At 39.4% G+C, this 20,131-nt stretch overlaps 1 protein-coding gene across 11 annotated transcripts in view; it reads left to right on the forward strand.

Annotated features, from left to right (window-relative positions):
• The first annotated feature begins 3,218 nt into the window (after nt 1-3,218).
• The window catches only part of LOC143031975 (uncharacterized), a 39,366-nt gene continuing 22,453 nt past the window's right edge, over nt 3,219-20,131 (forward strand). For 2 of the 11 annotated variants that reach the window (XM_076196386.1, XM_076196389.1), the window contains exons 1-2: nt 3,220-3,333; nt 14,814-14,889. The gene's annotated coding sequence lies outside the window, so the exon portion shown is untranslated. Of the gene's footprint in view, nt 3,334-14,813; nt 14,890-15,061; nt 15,215-20,131 lie in introns of those variants that run through there. The other 9 variants (XM_076196388.1, XM_076196382.1, XM_076196393.1 and 6 more) reach the window with 8 other exon arrangements.

A 20,131-nucleotide genomic window follows, 5' to 3' on the forward strand; every position in this document is an offset into this window, starting at 1 on the left:
CTTTTATTATATGACGTTTCGTTTCGTTTCCTTTGCTCTATCAACTGTATGTACGTGATAAAGCTCTGACACGTGAAACGTCGTACTGATAAGCTCTGTACTCACATTGTGTGTGTTTTAATAGACCTGTCGGCAACTGCCAATAAACATCGATTATTTACCTCTAGACTTGCAAAAGGCATTTGGCAAAGTGCCACACAAAAGATGGGAAGCCTCAAATGAAATACATTGAAACGGGTAATTTATTTCTTTAACTGACGAGCAACGGCTGTGCCCGACCCCGCTACGCGTGTGATCAGACCTTCGGGCGATCTCTTTTTGCTCGCAGTTAATCAGTCGTCCTAGTTGCCGTGAAGACACCACTCTCAGCCAATCAGTCGTCTCCGTTGCTTTGACGTCACCAGTCTCTCAGCTAATCAGGGGCTGGAGGGGACGTGTCCCCTTGAAGGATTTCCGGCGGAAACGGGCAGATATGATTTATTTTGAGGTAAACGTGTGAGAACATTAGAAAAAAAAAGGACATGAGTGACTAGGGGACTGCCACAGGGCACCTGTGATGTTCCTTTTGTGTACAAATTATATACTTAATGGAAAATATAGCAATGCAAAATATAGCAGACGACGCCAAGGTTAGGAAGGAAGTGCAGAGCGACGAGGATTGCACATTGTAACGGGAAGCCCTAGATTAGGTATATAGATGGAGTCAGAAGCAGGAAATTAATTTAGAATAAAAAAATATATAAAACATTGGAACCAGACCAAAGTAGGGAAGGACCGACGAGAATATACGAAATAGGAAATTAACCAATAGTTCAAACAAAGGAAGAAAAGGATCGGGGGACTTGTTAATGAGGGATGACTTATTGCCAGAGAGTTATATAAGGAGAATGACAGAGTAGCCTTTCATTACATGAAAGAGGAAATGATGAAAAAGGTTACTGAAAGTCTGATTCTTCCCAGACTGGAGTATGTAGGAATCGTGTGGCCATCATACCTAAAGAAAGATACAAAGGAAATAGAGAGAATACAAAATGACCTTAAGAGGGGATTTACACGGACTAACGGTTCGTCGAACGCGGTTCGACAGACACGTGTTTAAAATGATGTGTGAACGTGTGAACGGGGTATTTGGTTGTCGAACCGTGTTCGACAACCAAATACCCCGTTCACACATCACTTTAAACACGTGTCTGTCGAACCGCGTTCGACGAACCGTTAGACCTGTAAATCCCCTCTAAGTCTAGGCGACAAGACATAAGAGGAAGTATCGACAAAATTGGTCTTCCCACGTTGGATGAAGAAAGAGAGAGAGGTGAATAAATAATGACGATGAATGATCAACTAAAGGTTATAATGATAATAAAAAAAAAAATCACATGGACGATTTAGGGAACAAGTTTTATGAAAATATGATTTAGGCCAACAGCATAAATTAGTTCAAGGCAAAGTTTGATGGGTGGAGGCAAAGAAACGGGACCCCATAAGCACAACTTCAAATGCTAGTTGTGGGTAAACACGTGAACATACACACTCCACAAGTGCTATTCATTCTGTGTATGCTACGATTAGGTAAATACTGTGCAATTAGGCAAGTACACACACACGCACAAACACACACACACACACACACACACACACACACACACACACTTCCGCGGTCGGGGTTCGAATCCCGCCCAGGGCTGATATAATTTCAGTATCACTGCGCTGCGAGTCGTTACTCTCGTGGGCGGGAAATGTGGTGTGTGTGTGCGTGTAAGATCACAGCATTACCCATAGATCGGTCATATATGAGCTCCAAGCTCTCTTCCGGGAGGGAAATAGCTGTCGATGACGTGACCAACACGTGATCCAAGACATTGGTGAATTACAGAGAGCGAGAGAGCGACAGAGAGAGAGAGAGAGAGAGAGAGAGAGAGAGAGAGAGAGAGAGAGAGAGAGAGAGAGAGAGAGAGAGAGAGAGAGAGAGAGAGAGAGAGAGAGAGAGAGTCGGAAAGTATTCGAGAGAAAAGGGATCAAATGCCACTCCTAATGGGAAGATTGTTTAGCCACCATTTTTTTTTTTTCTTTTATTATAATTGTGCATATGATCCCATGTGAGGGCTTGCTTGTTGCTATCCCCTTTTGAGAGAGATGATTCTTGAGTTCCTGAGACAAAAATGAAGAATCCCGATCAAAGTGAATGGAATTTGCCACACGCAGAAAACAAATATCTGTTCTAAACAATATATCGCAGTTGCTGTATGCATATCAGGATATAGATAAGTAAATGGCAAACAAGAGTATTCATCAGCTACTGTAAGTATTTACTTGTTACATGAAGAGGATGGTAATGGTCCTTTGAAACCAATGCTCAACCGTTCAATCGGTTGCATAGCCTTAATGACTATCCCTCCTGGAGAGATTTTACATGTAGAACATATCCTTTTTACATCTTCCGTCAAGAGTAGAAGATTTCTGGCTCTTACAAAATGCAGCAAGCGGGTTCTTCCAGGGTGACACAATCCAGTATCAGTTGATGTTGATGATGATATTGTTGAGCAACAGAAAGACCGAGTTAAAGTGTCAAGGAGTCACGTTATCTTTAACAGGTCGGTACAGGATAGTGTAACTGAAAGACTCTATAGTCAGCGCAACAAGAAATGACCGCTAAGGCGGGGCTAGGAGATTTCCCGGTGTTGCCACACATGGTCATCCATGGCGAGAACGTGCGAGTGTGGATGCAATGTTTTCTGAATGCAGTGTGAGGGGGGCGGGGCCAGAGATTAGATGTAGCAGCAACGTCGCTCTCTCTTGCTCATATGCCATGTCTAGACTCGAGGAAACGAAACCTTTGTATAGAAAACATTGCTTTGATTTTTACCTCAGTGGTGGTGTGTGACAATATATATATATATATATATATATATATATATATATATATATATATATATATATATATGATTATATGTGGCAACATTGTAAAATTATAAAATAGAAATATAGAATAAAATAAATTTATAAAATAATTATATGTGGCACCACAGGGAGACTCCCAGTGCTCCGCCCTAACGGCCATTTCTCGGTGCAACGAGTATAGTTCCATTCTCCACTCATATACCTTTTTGTTCTTAACTTTCGTCCGTCTTCTGTTATCAAGCCACGGACCGCTGATCAATAATCAACGTGAAGAGAAGTCGAGCAAGGAGATAAGGCCACTCACGTACTACTTCTATGATAGCAGTGGCTTCCTTTTCGACAGGGGGATAATACACTTCGTTACCTTTTTGCGTTCTTCACATAAATATCACGGGACGATCACCTTAGTTCAGTACAAATATAACCACTTCAGAGGTAAGTTCTCGTCTTTTGATCGTAGAGTGGCGATCTCTAGTTGTTTCTTGATGAAAGTGAATGCTGTTAGTGCAGTTACATCCAGAGGAAATGTTTTAGCGTTAACCATAGATTTGGTTTTGTCAGAGAAATTTTGTATTCACTTGGCAAAATAAGCGAATTTTCAGAGGGGTCTACGATAGTGATGCGATATTTGTTGGGGGTGGGAGTTCTTGAAGAGGACGACCCACCCACTAAGGATATTAACCCATTAAACTCCGATGACAAGATTCTTGTCATTTGGTCAAATAAAACAAAAAATCATAAAACACCAAAATGTTTGATCAAACACCAGAAAAATATGACGTCAGTCCTCGCTTCGCTGCGAGCGAAGCGAGGACTGAGCGTCATATTTTTCTGGTGTTTGATCAAACATTTTGGTGTTTTATGATTTTTTGTTTTATTTGACCAAATGACAAGAATCTTGTCATCGGAGTTGAATGGGTTAAGGCTAATTTGGTTTGTAAGGATGTGGAAAAGGTAGTCGATACTGTCTGGCATGAAGGCTTTCAGTGCAAATTTTACCACAATTTTATCTTTGCCCTGTTTTTTCTCACCGTTACTCTGCAATTATCTGGACGACAGGACAATAAAAATAAAGTGGCAGGGCTGCCTGTTCCGAACTTGTATACAGAAAGGCTGGAGTGCCTCAATGGCCAGTCCTTACCCCCAATCTATACAATCTATCTACGAATGACCTGCTAGAACCAGATTACCCACGCAACCAGGGTCTTAGTCTTTCGTATCCGGACGACACTATTGGTGTTACGTGTAACGCTGCAGAGTGTTACACATAATGCAGAAAATACTAGACGGGGTACATACATGGAAGCAACAGTAGCGCATTAAGACCAGCACGTGTAAATGCAAACCTGTATACTTCTGCTGTGAGAAAACCAACAGAACAATCACAAACATTCCTCTTAAGATAAATAACACAAAAATCTCAGTTAAAGATCATGCCTGTGTGCTGGGTAGCACACTGGATTGTGATCTCACCTGGACCCCATATATCCGCAGACAGGGAGCAAGAGTTAAGGCTGTGCTGGGAAGGTTTAAGCGCTTCAAAAGCTCAACACTTTCCTCCAAGCGTTGATTGTACCTAGCTTTAGTCAGGCCGCTACTGCGCCAGTTCCCGAGATTGAGCCAGATGACATGTCCTACAAACGTCAGTCCTCGCTTCGCTCGCAGCGAAGCGAGGACTGACGTCATATTTTTCTGGTGTTTGATCAAACATTTTGGTGTTTTATGATTTTTTGTTTTATTTGACCAAATGACAAGAATCTTGTCATCGGAGTTTAATGGGTTAATCGACGACACAGGCGCTTAATAGTTTTAGCTTCATTAAGTGTCAGTCTTCGACGGTTAACACATTTAATCAATCTTTCGTAATCTTCATCGTATTCTGTTTGAGTATGACCTGTAATAGTGATATCATCTAGGTATGGGAATGTGCCCTTAAGATTTTCTTCTTCCACGAGTTTATTCATTTCTTATTGGAACACAGCGACACCATTTGTAACACCAGAGTATCCAACAAAATTGGTAAAGCTGGCCATTTGCTTCGAATACCGTATACTTTCGATCAGTTTCTCTTATTGGAATTCGATAATATGCAGTTTTCAGGTCAAAGGTAGAAAATACACTGTAGTTAACCCATTAAACTCCGATGACAATATTCTTGTCATTTGGTCAAATAAAACAAAATCGTAAAACACCAAAATGTTTGATCAAACAGCACCAGAAAAATATGACGTCATATTTTTCTGGTGCTGTTTGATCAAACATTTTGGTGTTTTACGATTTTGTTTTATTTGACCAAATGACAAGAATATTGTCATTGGAGTTAAATGGATTAACAAGATCATTCACCATGTCGGTGCGGGGAAGGGTATAGAGATCTAATTCGGTATACTAGTTTACTGTCTGAGAACGGTCGATGCAAAGATGTTTTCTGTCACTACGTGAAGGATTTTTGGCAACAACAAATTGGGCACGCCATGTTGAGGAACTGGGTTTAATAACCCGTTTAGATAAGACGCGAGAGGTTTAATAATGACGAAAAGATGTATATATACTGTTGCTGACAGCAAATATTCAAGATAAATTTAATATGTTAAGGGTCACCCCATTTATCAATGTGCAACATTGATAAGATACGTTACTATCGTCTATGTTTGTGAAAAATATTTATAGTTTATTCAGTTTACCCTGAAAAACTCGCCTGGCGAGTAAGGATTAAATAAAGTATGGTTAATGTGCTCAACAAATGCCCTTCACGGATCATAGTATATTAGCTTGAAATCTCTCTCCCTCCCTCTCTCTCTGAAACCGACGTCAATGCTGGCAAAGGCGATAACGGTTAGTGAAGGAGGAGAGTGGGGAGGGGAAGCGGGCAGCGGCATTACTAATGCAGTTTTATGTCTGGGCTTCTTGAATTATATTTCATTCACGTTTTGGAAACCAGTCTTTCGTTTAAAAAACACTGTTATGTACAATTGTCAATAATACCTGATTTTTTTTCAGAACAAAATCGATATATGGTGTAATTTTACACGAATTGAGAAGTACAGTAAACTGCAATAATTATTCTTCTAGATTTCTAAATTCGATATCCAGGAGTACTATCAGAGAATTTTTTTTACCATATATATATACATATAGTCTAGCAACAGTAGTGGGGTCTGATTTGGAGTGGAGATTTCATTCCGCTTCGAATGGTTTATGTAAACACTTCGATCGAGTTCAATGTATCGCCAGATACCGATTTTTTACCTCGGTAGTGTAGAGTTGACGCCTTGAATGCACCACAACGGTTACAGTAGTGCGTAGTAGTATGCAAGAGTTCTCATAACTGAGAGGAATCGTTTTACGACAGCTGTAATAAATAATAAAGTCATAACACGCAACGAAAGTGTTGCTGTATAAAGAATGTGTGCTAGTTTGAGGAGAGTAGTTACTAACGGGGTTGCTTCACGATGTCACAGTGACTCATATTTGTTGGGGTAGAGATTCTTCTCGAATGGTGAAGGATAGACTGCTGTTAACCCATTCAACTCCGATGACAAGATGTCTTGTCATTTGGTCAAATAAAACAAAAAATCATAATAAAACAACAAAATGTTTGATGATCAAACAGCACCAGAAAAATATGACGTCGTCAGTCCTCCTCCTCCTCGAGGAGGAGGAGGACTGACGACGTCATATTTTTCTGGTGCTGTTTGATCATCAAACATTTTGTTGTTTTATTATGATTTTTTGTTTTATTTGACCAAATGACAAGACATCTTGTCATCGGAGTTGAATGGGTTAACTGGAACTTTCCCCTCAGCGTAACTTATTTTCTACACCTCTGTACCAATGACGCTAGGCATGTAGGTTACTTTCGTACCGTGATTTTACAAGAATGTCTGGCACGCAGGGATGGATTACACACACACACACACACACACACACACACACACACACACACACACACACACACACACACACACACACACACGGCCCGGTGGCGGATTGGTAAGGCACTGGCCTCACATGCCGGAGAACCGGGGTTCGATTCCCCGGCCGGGCGGAGACAAGTTGGGTTTGTCTCCTTTCACGTGTAGCCCCTGTTCACCTAGCAGCGAGTAGGTACGGGACGTTAGTCAAGGAGTTGTGACCTTGCATTCCCGGTGTGTGGAGTGTGAGTGGTCTCAGACCTACCCAGAGATCTGCTAATAATGAGCTCTGAGCTCACTGCCGTAGGGTGGTGTCTGGCAGTCTCGAAAAGAGGCTGCAGCAGATCCGAGGTGAATACACACACACACACACACACACACACATACACACACAAAATTGAATTTAAAAATAGTTTAGATAAAATGAGATATGAAGACGGGACCCACGAGCATAGCTCCCCTTCCCGTAAAATACAACTAGGTACAACTAGGTACAACTAGGTAAACACACACACACACACACACACACACACACACACACACACACACACACACACACACACACACACACACACACACACATGAGTGAATTTACAACATCACAAAAAGAAATATCAGAACATCTATCAAAACTGGACGTCAGAAAATCACATGGCCCGGATGGAATTGCAAATTGGATTCTAAAAGAATGCAAAGAAGAGCTAACGGATAAAATACACATCATAATAAATAGGTCACTCAAGGAAGGAAAGATACCTAATGACTGGAAAAATGCTAACATTGTACCAATATATAAAGGAGGAAACAAGGAAGAACCCACCAACTATAGACCAGTATCATTAACAAGCACTATAGCCAAAATTTGTGAGAAAATCATCAAGAATAGATGGGTAAAACACCTGGAAGGTAACAACATATTAAATCCAAGACAATTCGGGTTCAGACAAGGTAGATCATGCACCACAAACTTGATATGCTTCTACTCAAGACTAATAGACATAGTGCAAGAAAGAAACGGATGGGCTGATTGTGCATTCCTAGACTTGCTAAAAGCATTTGACATAGTACCACACAGAAAATTACTGAAAAAACTGGAACACATAGGAGGAATACAAGGGAACCTACTAAAATGGATGGAGGACTTCCTGACTGGAAGAAAGATGAGAGAAGTACTCAGAGAAAAATATTCAGATTGGAAAGAGGTGATCAGTGGAGTACCGCAAAGATCTGTACTGGCTCCAATAATGTTTGCTATCTATATGAATGATATGGACGAGGGCGTGAACTGTTACATGAGCTTCTTTGCTGATGACGCCAAACTGTTAAAGAAAGTAGAAACTGATAAGGACTGTGAAGCACTGCAAGAAGATCTGAATAGGGTATGGAGCTGGAGTCAGAATTGGGAAGTGGATTTTAATACTAAGAAGTGTAGCATAATGGAATTTGGAAAAAGCAAAAACAGAATATCAAGAAATTATACAATTGGAACCAAGGAAGTAAAGAAAGTAGGATCCGAAAAAGACTTGGGAGTTATTATCACAAACGACTTGTCCTATGATACACAGATTAACAAAATTGTCGGGGAGACTTACAACTTGCTAAGATCAATAAAAGTGGCGTTTGGTTACCTGGACGAAGACATGATAAAACAAATTTTGGTTACATTGATAAGGCCTAGACTAGAGTATGCGGCGACATTGTGGTCCCCCAGTACCAAAAAGAATATAAAGAAAATAGAAAGAATCCAAAGAGCAGCTACAAAAATGGCACCTGCACTTGCAAACCTATCATACGAGGAGAGATTGGCTAAACTGGAGCTACCGACACTGGAGGAAAGAAGAGAGAGAGGAGACCTACTGACCATCTACAGAATCATGAAAGGCACAGAGATACTTGATAGAGATGAATTACTAAACTAGGACAAGAGAAACACAAGAGGACATGGAAGGAAATTAAGAAAACATAGCTATAGAAGAGAACTGAAGGAAAGCAGTTTTCCACATAGAGTTTTAGACACTTGGAACAAACTGGATAATGAAATAGTAAGCGCAAAAACCATTCACGAGTTTAAAAGCAAACTAGACACTGAGAGATACAATGGCGGGACAACACGAGCATAGCTCCCCTTCCCGCAAAATACAACTAAGTAAATACACACACACACACACACACACACACACACACACACACACACACACACACACACACACACACACACACACACACACACACACACACACACACACACACACACACACACACACACACACACACACACACACACACACATATATATATATATACATATATATATGTATGTATATATATTTCAATAATTTTCTCTAGAGCTTTGTACAATTTCTATAAAATTGTTGTAGAGTTAGAGCTGTTCTTACTGTTGACAGACTCAGGACCAAAGGGAAAAAAAAATCTTTGTTGACGACATTTTTTTCCGTCGTTGGCTAGGTCGATATCGTGACGTCACTAACAGATTTGATTTTGTCGAATATCAGATATCTTTTTTCCGAAACCTCATTTTGCCTCGAGTGTGTCACACACTTTAGACGAATGAAATCATCTGGCGCCAGCCAAAATGAAATCACCAAAGGCCGTCGCTAGGTCGAAGGTTTAAAGAAAATATTTAGAGAATAATGACGACAAGAAACTCCTTAGCTATCGGGGGGACGAGGTGCCTTGGTCATGAAGGAAATAGCCTGGCAGCGGTAGCCAAAACAAAGGGATAAGTACAACCAGGCTAAAGAAGGAATAATAGAAATTGACTATTAACCCATTAAACTCCGATGACAAGATTCTTGTCATTTGGTCAAATAAAACAAAAAATCATAAAACACCAAAATGTTTGATCAAACACCAGAAAAATATGACGTCAGTCCTCGCTTCGCTCGCGAGCGAGCGAAGCGAGGACTGACGTCATATTTTTCTGGTGTTTGATCAAACATTTTGGTGTTTTATGATTTTTTGTTTTATTTGACCAAATGACAAGAATCTTGTCATCGGAGTTTAATGGGTTAATGAACGAGGAAACAAAATAATAATCATCTTAACATATACTGCTTGGAACAAAGGGATGGAGTGTGAATGTAATATACAAGAGGGACCAACAGAAACAGACTATAAATGAATGAGCGAACAAAATGATTATAAACATACTGCTTGAGCAAAAGGATGGAGCGAATGTGTATGTGTGTGTGTGAGATTCACCATGGTCTTGGATTACGTGTTGGACTCGTGATCGACAGCAATTTTCCTCCTGGAAGAGCTCAAAGCTCATATGTGACCGATATATGGGTAATGCCGTGACCTTACACGCACATACACACACTCCCAACTCTCCGCCCACGAGAGGTGGAGTAACGATTTGCAGTCCTGGGCGGGATTCGAAACCGGGCCGCCGTAGTGGCGGCCGGGAACTCTACCAGCTGCGCTATCGATTCGTATGTGTGTGTGAGAAAGAGATTTACCATGGTTTTGGATCACGTGTTGGACTCATGATCGACAGATATTTTCCTCCCGGAAGAGAGCTCAGAGCTCATATATGACAGATCTATGGGTGATGTGACCTTACACACACACACACACACACACACACACACACACACACACACACACACACACACACACACACACACACACACACACACACACAATTCCCCGTCCACGAGAGTTGGAGCAACGATTCGCAGCGCAGTGATAATGAAATTATTTCAGCCCTGGGCGGGATTCGAACTCGAATCACCGTAGTGGCAGCCGAGAACTGTACCACTGCGCCACGTGTGTATGTGTGTATTTACCTAATTATTGGCCTAGTTGTATTTTACGGGAAGAGAGCTATGCTCGTAGTGACCCGCTTTTGTATCATTCAATATCCAGTTTGACCTTCAATTCTTGTATAGTTTTTGCACTCACTGTTTCCTCATTCAATTTGAGTGGTAGAGTAATAGACGGCACGATGTCCTGAACCGTAGTGAATCACGGAAATATACTTGTGCAATTGCGAACGCATTTGGTAACAAACCACCTCTAAAGTATATGCGCCAAGGATACAAGCACAATATGACTACAGTGTAATTATAAATATAAGCCTCTCCACTCATTTTCTCTCTAATCCTTCGTTTAATATTAACACATTTTCTCCAGATATCTAAAGTTTAGGTTTGTTTACATTTGGTCGCCCGTTTCGGTAATGCGCGGGAACACCTGTTGACTTTTGTACATACACACAGTGTGTACCTTGAATCAATGTTGACAAACCCGAGGCCAAGTTATCGATTTGCTTTTTTTTTATCTTTATTTTATCTTAATTATTCATTTATATATGAATTAACTTATTTGTTTGTTTGCTTATTTATTTGTTTATTTATTATTTCATTAATTCATTTCTTTATTTCTTATTTATTTATTTTCTAGTTATCTATTTCACAAAAAATAGAACAGGAATATCTTATGGCACACAACCACAAGCAAACGACCAGAGATGCAAAATCATGTTACTGGAGATGTGATTATGTCGATCGAAATACATATATAGCTATACTTTGTATATTAATTTATATATCATACTCTTTCTAGGCCATACAGTATATACAAACTTAAAATCATTCCCTCACGCAGTAAAGGGGGTTTTACACAATCAAACATGTTGGCCAACTCGCTCATCAAACCTCCAACATAACATACTTGAAGGGTTGTTACACGTTTAGACCAAACAAGCAGACACACAACCTTAGTCGGTGCTAATAGGAGAAGGGGCAATATGTCCCTTACTCAAGACGAGGTGATGGCAGTTAGGATAGTGATTGCCCTCAACGAAAAGAAAAGGAAGCGTTCAAAGTGGAGAAAGGACTAGTTACTGAAAAGGGGCCACATTTCTCATACCAACTTAATGAAGGAGCTGAAATTACACCCAGATGATTGGCGCAATTATATGAACATGGACGAATCAACATATTTAGAAATTCTGAATTTGGTCACTCCATTCATTACTTGTAAAGACACCGTTATGAGAAAGTCCATTAGCCCCCATGAAAAGCTGAGCACAACATTGCGTTTTTAGCAACGGACAGATCTCTGCAACACTCGAGATTTTCAGCTCTTATCGCAACTAGCACCTTATCTAGGATTATACCAGAAACTTATCATACCTTCTTAAGGAACTACGAAGACAGTTTATTTATTTATTTATTTATTTTTCATCACATCATCCCGCGTGCACTGAGGGTCAAGTTCTTTTAACTTTCCATACAATTCATATATACCTTTACTTCTTAAATTCCTATTAGAGTATTCTTTCGATTTTACCTTCCACAATGCTATATGCTTCCTATATAGGTCAATGAAATCCACCATAATTTCCCTTTCCTTGTCCTTAACGGCACACGTATTATTCATTTCGGAAATAATCGGTAAGTCTGTCACTGAAGGAGCTGCTATAGATGTTACCTCTGCGAGATTTGATTATGTATGACGGTTGGAGACTGATGCGTTTTCTGACGTTCATGCATGGACATGAACGAGCAAGCTCCGCCCACAAAAGTCAGTCCAGATCAGACATCTGTCCAGCACGTTGGTTCAACATGTTTACCCCTTTCACATGTTCAAATATACTCTCAAACACCGTATTGTCAAAAGTGTTGGCCAAGATGTTTGACCGTGTAAAACCCCCTTAAGGATTTCTGGGTTCTTTGGGTCTCGCACGAAGCGCGCGTGCACGAGCATTATGACGTAAGCACTTTGCGGGTTTAAAATTTGGCGCCTTACTTTTCTTCTTCTTCTTCGTTCTTCGTTGGACCAAAAAATCGGAGAGCATTCGGAGTGCGCTCTGAACATTAACGGTCACGCACGAACTAGGTCAGCGGTCGTGAGCATCCTGTATTCAGGGGCGCCCGCAGGCGGACGCACCGGACGCACGTGCGTCCAGTTTGGACATTACAAGCATACAAGGTCCCCTATTCAAACATTTTTCCCTTCTAAAACCCTCAACTTTCAATGAAAAATGTAGATGTTTTACATACATTAGAAACGTGGTAAAGCATCAGTGGTTTAATATGAAAAAAAAACACATTCCCACTGACAAATATAATGTAAATTTACGAAGTCATGCTGTGTTAAAAGTAAGCCAGAGTAGATTTTGGTGAAGAATTTAATGAATATCGGATACATAATACATGAAATAATAGAATATAATTTTTGTACTATCCATATGATATCTACATTCTATTGGCATTATTATTACAACTACTATATATGCATAATATTGTCATAAACAATTACTGTATGTAGTTGATAAATATATAAAATAAACTGTTTTATAACTCATTGAACCATTCATTGCATATTCAAGTCAGGGCAATAGACTACTATACACCGGTACTTATGTTTAATGAAAGATACACAATTACATTAGTTTTCCCCTCAATAAAAGGCTGCAATTCACTTCTAAAATTAATGGACCTAAGTATGTCAAAAAGGCAACCAAAAAGTGGCAAAAACTCAAAACATTTCCGAACCCCTCAGGTGGATAAGCTTCGCTTGGTTGTCTCCCTATAGCCCTTTATACCTTGTGCGTACACCACAAGAAAGTATGTGGGCGCCCCTACCTGTATTTGATGTATTTCTAGGCATATAATCACTGTGGACGCACTATTTGACCAAATACGTATATAAAAAAAACGCCCCATTTCTAATCCATTACAAATTAATCAAATTGAATGTATTGATTACATTTTTCATACACACACAGCCTTCGTAATCCCATCCACCCTCTTTGTACACACGTGCAAGTGTGCATAAGATTTACTTATCGATGTCATAAAGAGTTGTATATATACTGTAATGTAATGTGACATTTCTATGGTTTTCGTAACATATCCTCATAACCCATTGGGCCGCTACTATGTGTTGCTCTAGCAAATAAACGCGCAGGACGAGTGCAAATACAGAATCAATACTATGCTACCCGTAGAGCTGAAGTATTTTAGAAAAAAAAAAAATTAAAATGAAGACATCGTCGACCAGTCGTTGGTCAAGTGGTTCAAACTAAAGTCTATGGTGCTGACCCTCTTGAAAAGGGAGAGAGAGAGAGAGAGAGAGAGAGAGAGAGAGAGAGAGAGAGAGAGAGAGAGAGAGAGAGAGAGAGAGAGAGAGAGAGAGAGAGAGAGAGAGAGAGAGAGAGAGAGAGAGAGAGAGAGAGCAAAATACAGAAAGAAACGTATATTGATCTACAATAAGAGACATGCTTGGATTTTCCATAGAATACATAACGAAGTTAGGAAACATTTAAAAAGTCTCACAGACGGTCCAAGAACACAAGTCAAAAGTAACGGTGACGACATAGGAAGAAGATACCCCAACCCACTTGGAAGAAGAATTTTTATTTCACTGTTCAAATACCCGTTTGCATATGCTCAGGTATTAGGTAACAAGTACTTGGGTACAGACCTATTCTAGATCTGGTACAGCTGGATAGTTTGTGCAAAGGCAAGTGCACGCTGAAGACTGACACAACTTCAGTATGTATATATATATATATATATATATATATATATATATATATATATATATATATATATATATATATATGTATATACGTATATATATATGTATATATATATATATATATATATATATATATATATATATATATGTGTGTGTGTGTGTGTGTGTGTGCGTGTGTGTGCGTGTGTAGCGTACCTTGTTTAAAGTTTAACAAATCAATGATTACTTTCGATAAGATATCATTTCAAATACTGAACACTGCAATTGAGACATTTGAATATCTAATTGTGATTAAGATACACGAATGTGTTTAGCTTGAGCTTTGATAGAATCCAACCTTTTAATCCCTCAACCCCACCCCCTCCCGCAGTAAATTGGTCTAGTTAGTCTAGGACACTCTAACGTCTGGTCTTAGGGACTGCATCTGCTATATAACTACAAGGAACAGACATTACCGTCACTATACTCTGTTTTATCGTCTTGCAGGGTATTAGCTCCAGTCAAACTCCGAATAGTTGTATGCATCTCAAACCTCAGCCTTAAAATGCTAATCATCCTTAAGGTAAGAATGATGTCTTTTATTCTGTATGTGAAAATGAGTTTATTTAAATTTTATTGAAATAAACATACAAACATGAAGTGTGGGAAATTGTTGGTAAAATTTAGTAGTTTCCCCTTGCGATAGCGCCCGTTTTCTGATCGTTCTTGGTTTTGTCGTTCGGTGTCGTCACACCATTTTCCCTTTGGGATATCTAGTAAAGCCAGTCCTGCTCAGACTCGCTCCCTGGTGCTCGCCTCAAAGCACTTTCAGTCTCGCAAGCACCAGAGAGTGAGGAGTACTTGAAACATAGAGCTGGCTCGTGAAGTTCAGTAGATCACGTTGGCAAGTCAGATTTCGAACGTTTTTATTATAAAGCAAGGTTTACACGCTACGATAAATTGTAGCGATTTATTGTAATGAAAAGGTTTCATTACAATAAATCGCTACAATTTATCGTAGCGTGTAAACCTTGCTTTATCTATTTGTTTTCTAATTTTCTACCCTTCCTTCCTTATGTTATATCTTCCTATCTCTCTATTTCTATTTGTTGAATTTCTTTATTTATTTCTATTTTTAGAAAAAGGCTGCTGCTTCAAGTTATCTATCAGTTTGCTCATCATTGTCTCTGCAGGCAGAACTCTTCACCCCTTCCGCACGTGACTTTGTTTGAAAAAAGACGAGTTTACTGAACTAAAGAACAGACTTTGGAAGGGGTTTAGGGGAGTGATAGTTGTCTTGATCGATCGAAACCCCATTTTGCCCAAAATGTGTCACTTTGTCTTGCATGAACCAGATCCACCAAAAGAGATGGCTATGCGACGCATGTCGTTCACAGTATACACACACACACACACACACACACACACACACACACACACACACACACATATATATATATATATATATATATATATATATATATATATATATATATATATATATATATATATACATACAACACAGCCATGTTTAACTTTCACTATACCACTATTCTGCTACCTTTCTTATCTCTCCCTTATCAACTCTGACTGCAATTATCTGCTCCTCCCTTTGTACGCACACACGTTTGAGCGAGCGGGCGCTCGACCGCAAGTAAAACTGCGCATCAAAAATATTTCGGGAGGTACCGGACTACGCAGTGCATCATCTATATAAACATCATTGTATCACAAAGCATATAAGCACTAATGGAGCATAAATCTAAAATAAAACTCGGGAAACATGTTGGAGAACCGAATACGAAGTCTGTTAGGCTTAAGTTAAGAATCTAAAGTAAAGGAGGAGGAGGAGGAGTGAGGGAGGGAAGGGAGGAGAGTCGTGGCAATGAGTAGGACGAGATCGAGGTGAGGAGCCAAGGTCCTTCAAGTCCAGAAAGGCCAGTTTTACCACGCCGTGAAACCTACCCCACAGTGAAGCAAGTAGGCATACGCCAAGGCAAAACAACGGGATCTTACCTGTGGCACCATTGGTGAACTGTTCGCGCGCGCGCACACACACACACACACACACACACACACACACACACACACACACACACACACACACACACACACACACACACACACACACACACACACACACACAACCTCGTGACGCGGTGGTTAGAGTTCTCGTCTGCCACTACGGCGGTCCGGGCTCGAATCCCACCCAGGGCTGAAATAGTTTCAGTATCGCTGCGCTGCGGGTTGTTACTCCAACTCTCGTGGGCAGGGAGTTGGGGATATGTGTGCGCGTAAGGTCACAGTATTACCCATACATCGGTCATATACGAGCTCTGAGCTCTCGTCCGGGAGGTTAATAACAGTCAATCACGAGTCCAACACGTGATCCAAAGACCATGGTGAATCACACACACACATACGGTGCTTTAAATTGTCACCAGAATAGAGGCGTAAACTATAAAAAGGATAAATCCTAAACAATACATGACCCAATATAAGAATAAAAAAGACCACATGCATCAATATAAAAACAATACACTGCATTCAAAGCATGCAGAGGGATTATATTACTTCGATCATTACGTTCAAATCGACATGTGATCAGATTTTGGACAATTAAGACATTCAACTCCGATGACAAGATGTCTTGTCATTTGGTCAAATAAAACAAAAAATCATAAAACACCAAAATGTTTGATCAAACACCAGAAAAATATGACGCTCAGTCCTCGCTTCGCTCGCGAGCGAAGCGAGGACTGACGTCATATTTTTCTGGTGTTTGATCAAACATTTTGGTGTTTTATGATTTTTTGTTTTATTTGACCAAATGACAAGACATCTTGTCATCGGAGTTGAACGGGTTAAGACATGGAGACCGGATGTATCAAATACAAACTTTCCTACACACTTGCACGCGTGCATCTGCACACACATACATAGTTTGTTGGTATGGTGGTAAGCATCTTGCCCTGCATACTCCGTGGGTCCGATATCGAGCCTCCTCAGCTTTTCAAAAGCATCAGTGCGCCCTTACTGTTTCCTTTGAGTAAATGAATGATAGGTGTGTGTGTGTGTGTGTGTGTGTGTGTGTGTGTGTGTGCGCGCGCCCGGGTATTGTGTATGCAGTCATAGAATTACGTATAGATTGAATCATACGAGCTCTCATCCGGAACTGTAATAGCTGTCGACCTCGAATCCAACACGTGGTCCAAGATCATGGCACTTCACATATTTGTCCCGTACGCGCGCGCTTTGGAGTAAATGTAGTTACGTGTATACTTGTGGGTGCGCGTGTGTGTGTTTGTGTGTGTACAGTTGGCCTGTGTACATGCATGTGTATCTGTGTATGTTTGCAGTTTCTTGCAAAACCATTATCCCACTTCACATGATGAACATAAAATTTCAAATTATACAAAACACAAGTCATGAAAAAAAGAAAAAAATTAACTGGAACACATTTTTTCTTGCTACTGCTTGGAACAGTCTCTGCCAAGCAAAGTGTTAATTAACCAATTACAAGAAACGGTAAGCCTTGCCTCGCGGGTCCGAGTTCGAATCCAACTCCTACGTGCCCTGACAGGCTGAACACAAAGGACAATGGTGACGACTTCGGCTGCAGCTCTGTGCCTCCTGGCGTAAGTTCTTCACTTCTGTCTCCACAACTGGTTAACAGGTCTGGCCAATAAATAATTCATTCACAAGGCCAGGACTGTGTATACCATATATATATATACATATATATATATATATACATACATATATATATATATATATATATATACATATATATATATATATATACATACATATATATATATATATACAATTATTGTGGAGGCAGTGAAAGAGAGGAAATGAAATTGGACACGTCAATGAGAACGACTAATGAGCGATGGAGCTAGTGTGTTACTGAGTGGACGCCGCGAGATGGGAAGCGTGGAAGAGGGAGACCAGACAGAAGGTGGAGAGACGAGATTGAGAAGTCTGCAGGAGTGACGTCGCAGAGGATGGCGCGGTATGTGAATCATGGAATGCTATGAAGGAGGCCTTTGTTCAGCAGTGGACTCAGGTTGGCTGATTTGATTGTTTGATTGATTGATTGATTGATTGATATATATTCAATAAATACATAAATAAATGAAAGTGTTTGCGTGTGTGTACGTCTTCCCGACACTGCGGTGGGTGCCAAGACGCTCCGTGACATGACAGACGGAGGCCCTACATACGTCCTCAGCATCATGTCGACATTGCCCGCCCCCCCATCTACTCAAAGGCACCACGAAGTACCTCCACCTATTCCTTGGAGCCTCCACACTCTTCCCTAATACATCCAACATATTACATTCAGGGCCAGAATAAGGTCGCATTCTTAACCCATTAAACTCCGATGACAAGATTCCTTGTCATTTGGTCAAATAAAACAAAAAATCATAAAACACCAAAATGTTTGCTCAAACACCAGAAAAATATGACGTCAGTCCTCCTCGCTTCGCTGCGAGCGAAGCGAGGAGGACTGACGTCATATTTTTCTGGTGTTTGATCAAACATTTTGGTGTTTTATGATTTTTTGTTTTATTTGACCAAATGACAAGGAATCTTGTCATCGGAGTTTAATGGGTTAAATCGTCATTCATTCAACAGGCGATGTGCAACACTAATCTTCGTGTTCATGGTACTCATGGTGTGTGTGTGTGTGTGGCGCAAGTGGAGCAGGAAACACAGGAGTCCCAGTCCGAGCCCACTCCACATCTAAGGAGGCTAACGAATTATGAGCTACTGTTTCTTATCAACCTTATCACTCCAACAACGCCTACATGTTGCTTCCAAGGACGGAGATGCTGGTTGTCTTTGGTAAAGCCCATTTCTGATTTATTCTCTGTGCTCGTTCTCGTTTGTAGAGGACCATGGATGGTTCCTTGTCCTTCTCAATCGAATTTCAAGGATATTTCAACGTATCGAGTATTTTTCAGATCTTGAACTTCATTAAATGGTTTCAAGATATTTTTGAATTAACATCACTAGATAAGCCGTCGAGGGCCTATCTTGTTTATCTACTTGTTTATTATCTATTAATCTAGTCATTTGTTTATTAATTTATCTAGTCGTTTGTTTGTTTATTTATTTATCTAATAATTCGTTAAGTAATTTATTTCAAGATCGTCAAACTTAGAGTCTCGCAATCAGGACTGTGAGGTTGGCTTGGAAGGGACGCGAAGAAGACAAAATATTAATACCAAAATAAGAATGGTAAACACGCTTTATGAAACTTGTGACTTGATTCCTGTTAGGTACTATGGTGTATTCACCGCAGATGTAGCAGAATACGTCAGGCTTATTTTTGCAAGACCTTCTAGTCGAATGCATTTCATTCACCTGTAATAATAATAATAATAATAATAATAATAATAATAATAATAATAATAATAATAATAATAATAATAATAATAATAATAATAATAATAATAATAATAATAATAATAATAATAATAATAATAATAATAATAATAATAATAATAATAATAATAATAATAATAATAATAATAATAATAATAATAATAATAGTAATAATAATAATAATAGTAATAATATAATAATAATAATAGTAATAATAGTAATAATAATAGTAACAACATTAGCAATAATGACAGTAATAATAATAGTGATAATAATAGTAATATTGATTCCAACAGTACTGATAATGATAATAATAACAATAGTAATAATAATAGTAATAATAATAGTAATAATAATAGTAATAATAATAGTAATAATGATAATAATAATAATAATAATAATAATAATAATAATAATAATAATAATAA

Source organism: Oratosquilla oratoria, chromosome 12 (genome assembly GCF_046742065.1).
Source record: "Oratosquilla oratoria isolate Oo_2021 chromosome 12, ASM4674206v1, whole genome shotgun sequence".
Taxonomy (NCBI): Eukaryota; Metazoa; Arthropoda; class Malacostraca; order Stomatopoda; family Squillidae; genus Oratosquilla; species Oratosquilla oratoria.